The sequence below is a fragment of the Moschus berezovskii genome, chromosome 1, assembly GCF_049115385.1.
Source record: "Moschus berezovskii isolate FMDL1 chromosome 1, NW_MosBer_1.0, whole genome shotgun sequence".
Classification (NCBI taxonomy): Eukaryota; Metazoa; Chordata; class Mammalia; order Artiodactyla; family Moschidae; genus Moschus; species Moschus berezovskii.
This window is the reverse complement of record NC_142460.1, coordinates 56,761,108-56,773,434: the sequence shown is the minus strand read 5'-3', so window position 1 is coordinate 56,773,434 and position 12,327 is coordinate 56,761,108.

Genomic DNA, 12,327 nt, shown 5'->3' with positions numbered 1-12,327 from the left:
AATATCTGTATTCAGACAATTTTTTTGTACAAGTTCAGAGAGAATTCTATTATTGAAACTATAGTGCAAGTTTAGGCTGGTTTTCCATCAGGAAGAGAACTTAGGGGAAAGAGGGGTTCCAAAACTTCAGGTGGAGGCCAACCAAAACCACTGCAATATAATTCTAATTTGTACTTCCATGACGTCCAAATCTTTACATTGCTTTCAGAATATTCCCTGAAGACTTATTGTCTCTAAGTGATCCTTTCAAGCCTATAGTCAAGCTAAGTAAGAAACTGAAGCAAATCCTCTTTGTGAGGAGTATGAATTCAGCAAGAATTAGAAACATTTTTTACTCTTGATCCTCTCTTTGATCTCTTGTGTTGTAGTACCTTCAACTAGGGATGAAAGGTAGGAAAGGATATATACATGCAAACCAATTTAGAATTTTGTATATACAAAGGATCTGCTACTTGGTTGGCAGACCAGAATAGAAACTGACAAACTATCCCTGATTTATCCAAAGTCATCTGAAGGAATACAAGGAACTTTAAGAAAAATACAACTAAAACCATTGTTCATAGTTCATAGAAAGAAAATTATTTCTAAGGTATGTCATTGACTGGATGATATGTTTAAAAATTAATCGTAGATCTTATTGAATAATGATATCAATTTAAAGGAATAATTGCTGAGACAGTCTAGGGCATAGAAAATATGGAAAACAACTCTGGGCTCATTTCTGATTGAAGCTACAGGTAGGATCTCAAATGTACCACAGTTAAAAGAGAGAAAGGAGGTAGCATTGTCAGCCAATTTCAAAGGAGACCTATTAAAATCTCCCTAAAAAAGTAAATGTAGTAATTAATAGATACATATAACTTAAATAGCTTTACTCTTCTCCACAAAATGATATACTTTTTTTTATCTTTAATTAAAGAATGCTCTAGATGTTTATTTTACCTCTATAACTTTCTTTTTCTAATGAGTAAGTCTGCCCTAAATGTGTAGGTGCTGGATAATTGGCATAAAGGTTCAGAGTTAATACATTTGAACTTTATTCATACATAATGTACTATTCTAGATACTTTAAAAATAATGCCTTTATTTCTTACTAACATCTTGTAAGGTTAGTGCTGTTATTACTTTTTTTGTGTGTGAGAATGAATTAAAGGATACAGAATTTAAATGTCTTGATCCAAAGCATACAGCTATGAAGTATTATAAGCAGGACTGGAGCTCAAGTCAGTTTGATGTCAAAGTCATATGAAGTCAGTTTTGTTAAGCCCCTTATCCTATGGTGGTTATACATCAACCAGAGGTTAAAAAACTCAAAATGTAAGGTATTTGTCATAAAACTAAAATATATCTTTGTTTATATCAGGACAAAATTAAGTTGAATAGAGCAAGTCTCACAACAATGAATTTCCAAGTTCCAAGAAATTGTGCAGGTAGTAAAATTAGCTACTGGCCCTAAACTAGTTTGAAGTGATGACTACAAAATATTTCCTTTTTAAGAATTTATTTCTTGTATTAGTGATAAGAGTAGAGAATTCTCCTAAGAAAAATGTTTGTTTATGCAGTCAGTCTCTGAGTAAACAAAGAGCTCTTATTTCCATAGCATTCAGAATAAATCATTTTATCTGAGGGTAAAAAGAACAGTCAAGTATATTAATAAAAAGTGTTAAGAAAGAGAAAATGAATGTCTCTGCCTATTCATTCTGAGAATGAAAAGATCGAAAATAACTTAAAGTCTTGATGTTCAACATCCACTGTTTGGGAAACATATACTTTTTTTTTGCTAAAGCTGTAACTCAAGATTATTGAACATGACATCTGGTGGTATTCTTTGCTGAAAGAAATAAACCATCATGGGCCTTCAAGGGGTCAGTGGCAGATGTAATGGGGCCATTTGATTGGAGAACTTTCAGTCTCGTTGCTATTCCTGTGCAGGGACTTCTCCCTTTATATTCAATCTCATAACTAAAGTGGAAAAAATCAGAGAAATAAAAGTCAACTGGAGGAACTGCTTACTCCCAGAAAAATTTAATAAATTGTTCACTAGCCTACTCAACACATGCATACAGAGCTCTTTAGTAGAGATGTGTTTTCAACTTCCTGTAACACCTGTCTAACATGGTTTAAAGAATGTCAGGAGTAAAGATCTTCTGATGGCAAAGACAGGAAGGATAACCAAGGTACATATTTGTATTACCAGCTCATTTCGATCCAGGCCAAGCTGTAAACCAGGGTGCTGAGAAGGAAGTTGATCATGACAAGATTAGTGACCAGTGCTTTTCTTCTCCTCTGACAGCTTGTGGATGCAGGATGGATTTATGAGTCCCTAGAGGACAGGAAGGCATAAACAACACTTGGCATCAGCATCCTGAGTGCTGACATCCCCAGAGCAAATCATCCGAGTGAGCCAGAAAATTAGAATCCAAGATGGAATTTTGTAGCACATGGCCATGCAAATGAGGAGAAATATGACAGATCTCAAAAATACTTCTGAAACAGAGTCTCCCTTATCCATTGTCTTTCAGATTCTGATTGAGTACATTCAAGGAGAGATAATATTACAAACATAACCTCTACAATGGGGGAAATAAAGGCTTGGGTATTGGCCCTGAAGTTGTAGATTAAGTGGCAACTGATATTTTATTATAATAATTACAAGCTCCTTCACATGAAGGGAAAAACCAATTCTCCTAACCTCAAGATAACAGACATATTTATATGGTGGAATCCTGCCATCTTGGGCTCAGCAGCATCAGACTGACGAGCAAGCTGTGTTTGAGCTGTCAGATGCTATATCATCACTGTCAGTCCCACTCTTGACACTTTAGTTACGTCTGTATTTTAAGAAAGGGCAAATGACTGATGCTTCCCAAATCTATTTTCTTCCCATATTTTCATTTTGTCATCCTCCTCCTCATATATCAATATCTAGGAGAGCTGTTTCTCTGTGTTAGGTAAGAAAAAAAATTCTGATATATAACCAGTTTATTTCAACATTTATTTTGTATTTACTGGTTAATTATTATAAAATCTCTAAGAGGTGCTCTCTTTTTTCAAAGAAGAAGTGATTCATTTCATAAAACTAATGTGTGGTGACAATTTCAACATTATTGCTGTACAATTCTTTCAGACTCAGCAATATTTATTTTCATGTTTTTAAGTAGATTACCCATAGAAGCAGCATATTTCTACAATATCTGTATTTTGTTTTTGTATCCATGCTAAGTATTTATTCAAAATTTTAAGTTAATATTAAGTACCTGGAAATTAGCAAAATCTGTATTTGTGTGTAAATGTAATATATCTCCAAGTAAAGCTTCATTTTAAACAAAATAAAATCAACTAAAATATGTAAAATATTTTTATATGCATCCAATATTTAGTTACTGAGTGCATTAATAATAATATTGCTAACCAATAAAGGTAAACTCTGCATTGAGAGCCTACTATGTGCCAGACATAAGAACAGGTGAATTACCTACAAGACATACAGCTATATTCTCCCATACCCTTCCCTGAATTGATCCTTCAATTCTGGGGACTTTTGCAGTTAGTTTCCTGTTACAGGAGGAGTGGAACTGAGAGGATCCAACCAGGGCCTATGAACATCAGTGTCCTTGGGATGCACAAATTTATTTAATCATCCTGGAAGACCAATTCCTTATGTTGACATCTGCTATTATTTCTTCGTTCTCATTTCATAGCCAGTATAAAGGACATTGGTCTTCTCAAATGGCTCAGTGGTAAGAATCTGCCTGCCAATGAAGGAGATGCAAGAGATGCTGGTTTGATCCCTGGGTTGAGAAGATCCCCTGCAGAAGGAAATGGCAACCCACTCCCTTATTCTTGCCTGGAAAATCCCATGGACAGAGGAACCAGGTGGGCTACAGTCCATGGGCCTGCAAAGAGGTGGACATGGAACACACACACACATAAAGGACACCTCTTACCAAATGCCCAAATTCTACCACAAGACTATAAGACTTCCATGCCAAAAGAAAGTTCACTGACTCAGTTCCTAAGATGGAGCAGGGAATATCTTGTCATCTACCCACAGATTGTGGTGAGAAGAATTCAGATGCTCTCCCAGTTCACTTAAGAACCCTGGTACACTTACTGGAGCTGTCTCTATCTCCTTGCCCTTGGCAACCACTGTAGCTTTTAATTCTTTACTGCTTCCCTCTCTGGGAGATCTGGAAGCTTCTTCCAGACTTCTCTGCTCTCAGGTCCCAGGGGGGAAGTTCTACAAAAGTTTTCAGAATCCTAGTGTTCTCTAGGCAATGTGATTAGATAAAAGTCCCTTGACAAATAACTGTCGTACTTTTTCTCTCTCTGGAAACACAGGCTTTAGTATCTCTTCAGTGATGCAAAATACACAAATACATATGTAAACGCATAAACAAAATTTTAAAACTGCTTTGCAAGTATTCTTTCAAATGTTATACTTTGACACAGTCTATCAGATTTCTCTGGCTGTCATCAAACCTCCCCTTTGGGACAATGTTGATTAACCGCTGTAGGGTGTTGGGTGGTTTTCAGTAAACATAATGGGAGAGGATAATGTTGTAGAGTGGAAAACATGTGGATAATTACTTTGTAACATAGTCTTATCACAAAAGACAGAGAAAAAGAGGGAGACACTATATTCAAATGGAACTATTTTTTAGGGTATGTTTCTTCAGATACATTCTCCAAACTGAGTGCTATCATAGAATAAATCGAAGCACTTTATTTGTCCTGTCATTTGACAATCGTTACATTTTAGATAAGGGCGGGGGAAGGCACAGATAAATTAAGTAACTTTTCAAAAGTTACACAAATCCTCCTATAGGATTTATTCGTGCTATAATATAGTTTTCTACTTCTTCATTCAGGGCAATGTCAAACTCTCATCAGTTTAGAGTTTCAGGTAGTCTTGTGTGTTCCTGCACTAGAACTTCCCTGCTTTTCCCAGCTAAGTATACAGTTCCTTTCTAGCTTATTCTCTACAGCTACTTAGATAAATATAACTTGGTGATAATGTATACATTGTCAAGTGTTCCCTTTTCTCTCATGGAATTAAAGCCTAAGGAATTGAGCCCTTTTTTTTTCCATATGCATGGGTAATAGTAATAAAGACTAGCTAGTAGCATTCAAGGGGTGGAAATGACCCCCTGTTATCTTTTAGAGGTTGATTTAATGTAGCAAATACAGTATGTTTCATTTTAATGGTGGTTGAACTGACTATTAAAAGAATTTATAGATGTATAAAATTGTGATATGATGTAATAGGCTTTGAAACAATCACATAATTTCAATCTGTTAATAAAAACATTATATTCTATAAAAATAATCATTAACATCTGAAGTGTAAGAGTAAAATATTTAATTTGTAAAGCCCTAGATCCAAAAGACCTATAGAATTTTTCATTTTTACAATGGAGATTTAGAGAATTTAAAATGATATGTCCTCAGAGAAATGTAGTATAATAAAATAAACTTTTTTCAATATATTCAGATAAGATGAAGCAATTTGGAACATTTAGATACAAAAAATGTTCAACTTCCTTTTGAAAATTATAACATAACATTTCTGTGATTTACTACCTAAAGAATGCTTGAAAACTTTCAATCATTGATTTTAAAAGCTTTTTTGTTTCAGTTTTGTTCTGGTTTTTTTTTTTTTTTTTTTGGTAGTGATACTGAGTCACTCTTTGCAACACTTAAGAAAGATATTAGTATTACTTATTATTACAATAAATTCCTAAGCATTTACATATTCTTTGTGACTGATACCACTGCATACTAATTTTACACATGATTGATATAACAGAATTGTAGATGCCAGCATTGGTTAAGGTTTTTGTTGGTTGATGTATTTTCCCTTTGGATATAATTCTTTTTGATATTTCAAAGCTTTGTATAAAAAAGCATTGAGTGAGATTCTTTGGCTGTCAATGGGGACCTGTTACAAAAGCCATTGATCTTTCCTATTGCAATGCACAGCCTTATTTGATTCAGTGTTTTTTAATATCTAGATCACACTGTAGCATAGAGTATAGAAGTAGACTTGAAAGGTTAGTGATTTGCCTTTACAAGACACGCCCTGCTTAATCTGTTGTACTAATGCCTTTCAATGAAACACACTGTAACATAGGAAACTTAAAGCAACATTTTAATAATGCCACCTCATTAAAATTCTAAGGAACGCTAATGTTGGAGCTATAGAGAGAGAATTGGATAATATTTGAGGTCAATAAATTCTGAATTACTTCAAAAGATAGTTGGAATCAACAGATTTGTGTACATGTGCCACTTTTCCCGTCATAGTTGAAGAATATGAAAGACTTTTTTTGTATTCAAGTCAGATAAGTATCAAATTATATGCACTTATAGATACAAAAGTAATTATCAAGAGTTGCATTGACAATATCATTTGTCACCAGAAGTGTTGTGCATAACTCATTTACATTTGGCATCACAGTTAAAATAGTTTTTGTGCCAGTCTTCTCTATGGTCTGAAAATATTGACCCAATGAGTCATTTTGGAAATAATCAGCATCATACCCTGTTTATTATTTTCAATGGTATATGGCAAACTATGATTTAAAATGGTATAGGATTTTATTACCACATTTACCATGCAATGTTAAACCTTGGCTCATTGGAACAATGCAGACCAACTACTACATAACATTATTGCATTTGGGAACTCCAAATAACTGTACTGAACTGTGCGAATTGCCTACAGCTTGCCTAACTCATATAGTTGAGAATGCAGCCTTGGTATTAATACTAGGTTTCCTATGAGAGCACGCTTTTGCTGCAGGTATAAGGTATCTGTGTATGTGTGTGCGCGCGTGTGTGTGTAAAGAGAACAAAGAAGCAAAAAGAAAATGAGATAGAGAAAAGAGAAATGAGGAAAAAGATACATTTTTGTATCTTACTGAAAATACCTTGCTCTCCACAGAGCAATTTAGCCTACCAAGCACAACACTGTATTTTTCTTTCAGGAAATACTGCTGCTACCCCATCAGGAACCCTAGGTGTTATACCTATTTTCAAAGAATTGAGATGCCTATATTTTGAACCTTTCATATTTACCCAGGTTTCTTTATGATCAAAGACATTTCCTTATTTCTAAAATGACCTGTTGGGGTCACAGGTGCATTAAGTAGACTATAGAGGTATTAGTTACAGTGTTGAGGTAGGACTTGGCACATAATTTTGGGTTTGACAAATGGCAGTAATTACTATTATTCACCCTTCAGACTTCTCACTGTGTTCAAGAAAAAGTGCCATTTTATAATAACAACAACATAATAATCATAACATTCACAATCAATATTTATTTAGCTTGACATTAAAAATATATGTATATGTTACATATATATATATAAATAGATATAGATATAAAATTAACAAGATCCACAAGGCAAGGATTATTACAAATATCTTATTAGTAGGGGCTTCCCTGGTGTCTCAGATGGTAAAGAATCTGCCTGCAATGAGGGAGGCCAAAGTTCAATCCCTGGGTCGAGAAGATCCCCTAAGAAGGGAATGGGTTCTCATTCCACTATTCTTGCCTGGAAAATCCCATGGACAGAGGAGCTTCATGGGCTACAGTCCATGGGGTTGCAAGGCAGAAATTATTACAAATAGTATATTAGTAAAAACTGGATATATTACTGCTAAGGAAACTGAGGCACAGAAATTAAAACCTAATAAATTATGGGAATGTTTATTTAAACATCAAAAATAACTTGTAATACCATGTCCTTTAATTCATGTTCAGTTAGTTTTAATGTACTATATTATTAATTTTAATTGAATCTTGTAGAGATGCTCATATCAATTTCTACCTGAAAGCCCTTTCATTTCTACTATCAATTCTGCCCACATTCCCCCCAGTGAGTTATTTCCGTACACTCATCTTTCTGTAGGGGCTGACTAGCTAGTTTTACTGCCTTCTGTTGTTCCAGACTCTTACTCTCACACAATTAATGGATTTATCTTCCTAAAGTCACTACTTTTGGCTGACATCCTAAAACTGGCAAAGGTGAGTGCAACTTGTAACTTGGATGCTTGCTAGCAGCACTGTAAGTCCAACAGGCATAGCCTTTAAAGTCTCATTTAGGAAACATAAGTCAGAGTCCCCAACTAATTCTTGCGTGTCAAAGAGAACTTCAGCAACTAAGAATTTACCACGGTGTCATTTTCCTAATACACAGTAAAGCTTGTGGCATGACTGCATTCATCACATTATCAATATGACTCAGGTGACTGCTTACAAAAGTCCTGAGGGCTTGAGTGGATTTTTAATATAAGGACCTCAGTACTGATACTCTGAGAAACTCATTTGCCCCTCAGTATTGGTGATGATACTGAGGAGGCTTATATCTCTCTTGAACACAGATTGTATCAATGACCTATTTTTTTTGCATTCTCAATTTCCATTTTGTATTTTGTCTTATAAACCTGTTTTTTTCTGTGTCATTTTCCCTCAATCTGGAATCTACTCCTTATTTCTCCATTAACTTAAAGTACCAATTCTCAAAAATATATCACTTAATCTGAAGTTACCAATGTTTGCAAACAATTTTTAACTGATATTTGGATGAAGTGAAGGAGGATATATGCTATAGTTACTCTTGGCAATCACATAAATTTTAATATTAGACACCATTTTACCAAAGTTTGTTAGACATTTTCCACCATCTGGGCATCTCACCATAACCTCTGGCTTCTTAAAATAAACTTGAAATCTCCCTTCATATAATTTCTTCTTTTCCAAAAGCCCCTTAGTTCAGTTCAGTTCAGTTGCACAGTCGTGTCTGACTCTTTGGAGTCCACCCCATGGACTGCAGCATGCCAGGCCTCCCTGTCCATCACCAACTCTCGGGGTTTACTCAAACGCATGTCCACTGAATTTTTGATGCCATCCAACTATCTCATTCTCTGTTGTACCCTGCTCCTCCTGCCTTCAATCTTTCCGAGCATCACAGTCTTTTCCAATGAGTCAGTTCTTCGCATAAGGTGGCCAAAGGATTGGAGTTTCAGCTTCAGCATCAATCCTTCCAATGAACATTCAGGACTGATTTTCTTTAGGATGGACTGGTTGGATCTCCTTGCAGTCCAAGACTTTCAAGAGTCTTCTTAAACACCACAGGTCAAAAGCATCAATTCTTCAGTGCTCAGTTCCACTCTCACATTCATACATGACTACTGGAAAAACCATAGCTTTAGCTAGACAGACTTTTGTGGGAAAAATAATGTCTCTGCTTTTTAATGTGCTGTATAGGTTGGTCATAAATTTTCTTCCAAGGAGTAAGCATCTTTTAATTTCATGGCTGCAGTCACCATCTGCAGTGATTTTGGAGCCCCCCAAAATAAAGTCTGTTAACATTTCCACTGTTTCCCCGTCTATTTGCCATGAAGTGATGGGACCAGATGCCATGATCTTTGTTTTTGAATGTTGAGTTTTAAGCCAACTTTTTCACTCTCCTCTTTCGCTTTCATCAAGAGGCTCTTTAGTTCTTCTTCACTTTCTGCCATAAGGGTGATGTCATCTGCATATCTGAGGTTATTAATATTTCTCCTGGCAATCTTGATTCCAGCTTGTGCTTCTTCCAGCCCAGGGTTCCTCATGATGTACTCTGCATATAAGTTAAATAAGCAGGGTGACAATATACAGCCTTGACGTACTCCTTTTCCTATTTGGAACCAGTCTGTTGTTCCATGTCCAGTTCTAATTGTTGCTTCCTGACCAGCACACAGGTTTCTCAAGAGGCAGGTCTGGTGGTCTGGTATTCCCATTTCTTTCAGAATTTCCCACAGTTTATTGTGATCCACCCAGTCAAAAGCTTTGGCATAGTCAATAAAGCAGAAATAGACGTTTTTCTGGAACTCTTGCTTTTCTGATGATCCAATGGATGTTGGCAATTTGATCTCTGGTTCCTCTCCCTTTTCTAAAACCAGTTTTAACACCTTGAAGTTCATTGTTCAAGTACTGTTGAAGCCTGTTCGGAGAATTTTGAGCATTACTTTCCTAGCATGTGAGAGTAGTTTGAGCATTCTTTTGCATTGCCTTTCTTTGGGATCGGAATGAAAACTGACCTTTTCCAGTCCTGTGGCCACTCTTGAGTTTTCCAAATTTGCTGGCATATTGGGTGCAGCACTTTCACAGTATCATCTTTCAGGATTTGAAATAACTCAACTGGAATTCCATCACCTCCACTAGCTTTGTTCGTAGTGATGCTTCCTAAGGCCACTTGACTTGGCATTCTAGGATGTCTGACTCTAGGTGAGTGATCACACCATCGTGATTGTCTGTGTCATGAAGATCTTTTTTGTATAGTTCTTCTGTGTATTCTAGCCACCTCTTCTCAATATCTTCTGCTTCTTTTAGGTCCGTAACATTTTTGTCCTTTATTGAGCCAATCTTTGCATGAAATGTTCCCTTGGTACCTCTAATTTTCTTGAAGAGACCTCTAGTCTTTCCCATTCCATTGTATTCCTCTATTTCTTTGCACTGGTCACTGAGGAAGGCTTTCTTGTCTCTTCTTGCTATTCTTCGGAACTCTGCATTCAAATGGGTGTATTTTTGCTTTTCTCCTTTGATTTTCACTTCTCTGCTCTTCTCAGCTATTTGTAAAGACTCCTCAGACAGCCTTTTTTTTTTTTTTTTTTTTTGCATTTCTTCAGATCTAATCCCAGGGATCTACTCTTCATTTCCACTGTATAATCATAAAGGGTTTTATTTCAGTTATACCTGAATGGTCTAGTGGTTTTCCACACTTTCTTCAATTTAAGTCTGAATTTGGCAATAAGGAGTTCATGATCTGAGCCACAGTCAGATCCCAGTCTTGTTTTTGCTGACCATATAGAACTTCTCCATTTTTGGTTGCAAAGAATATAATCAAACTGATTTCAGTATTGACCATCTGGTGATGCCCATGTGTAGAGTCTTCTCTTGTGTTGTTTGAAGAGGGTGTTTGTTATGACCAGTGCGTTCTCTTGGCAAAATTCTATTAGCCTTTGCCCTGCTTCATTCTGTACTCCAAGGCTAAATTTGTTTGTTACTCCAGATGTTTCTTGACTTCCTACTTTTGCATTCCAGTCCCCTATAATGAAAAGGACATATTTTTTTCAGTGTTACTTCTAGAAGTCTTGTAGGTCTTCATCAAACAGTTCAACTTCTTTTTCTTCAGCATCAGTGGTTGGGACATAGACTTGGGTTACTCTGATATTGAATGGTTTTGCCTTGGAAATGAACAGAGATCCTTCTGTTGAGATTGCATCCCAGTACTGCATTTCAGACTCTTTTGTTGACTATGATGGCCACTCCATTTCTTCTAAGGGATTCTTGCCCATAGTAGTAGTAACAGGTCCCTTGGAAAACATCAAATTCTTTATACATATTAAACAAAGCATTTTCTTCATTCAATAGATTCAAATTGGGAACCAACAATCTGCATTTTAAACTGAGGTGTCAGAAGTTGTTCCTGGCTTTAGCCTGCTCTTCGATATAATTATCAAAACCTCCTGTTTCTATCTCAGAAAGTTCTCAGTTTGAAAGATGCATTATATGGTTATCCTAAATTAACATATATTCCTGGTGATTCTGACATAATTGGTCCTTGAACCACACTCTGCTCTATTGAGTTACCACTTTTCCTCCTCAAATGAGGCAATACGTGGCTATCTTAAGAAATTTCCATGCATGCTCAGTTCCTTTAGTCGTGCCCAACTCTTTGGGACTGTAGCCAGGCAGGCTCCTCTGTCCATGGGATTCTCCAAGCAAGAATACTGGAGTGGGTTGCCATTTACTCCTCCAGGGGATCTTCCTAATCCAAGGATCGAATCTTCATCACCTGCAGCTTCTGCATTGGCAGGCAAAATTTTTACCAGTAAGCCACCTGGGGAGCCCCATCTTAAGAAATAGGAAATACAAATAAGGAGTTGAAAGGTTCAAAATATGTTCTCCAGCTCACTACCATTCTTCTTATTTCTTTGTATTTCATTTTTTCTTATACTTCTGTAAGCCTTCATATCTGCAAAGGGTTTTACAGATTGGAAAGTCATTACTGTTATCTAGGGTCATAAGCCTGGGTGGAAACGATAACATCTAAACCTCAGGTGAAGATGCCATCTTCACTGTTTCCAGGTGTGTGAAACATGGGTGTCCAGAGATAATCTTCATGGCTATAAGTGGACACTTAAATTTCAAATGATCTTTAATTATGTGTTAACAGCATAATGCAACATATGTGTTAACTCATCTGTTCACAAGGAACTACTTTATATTACCACATATCTTCTCCAATTTGTTACTTGATTGTAAAAACTGAA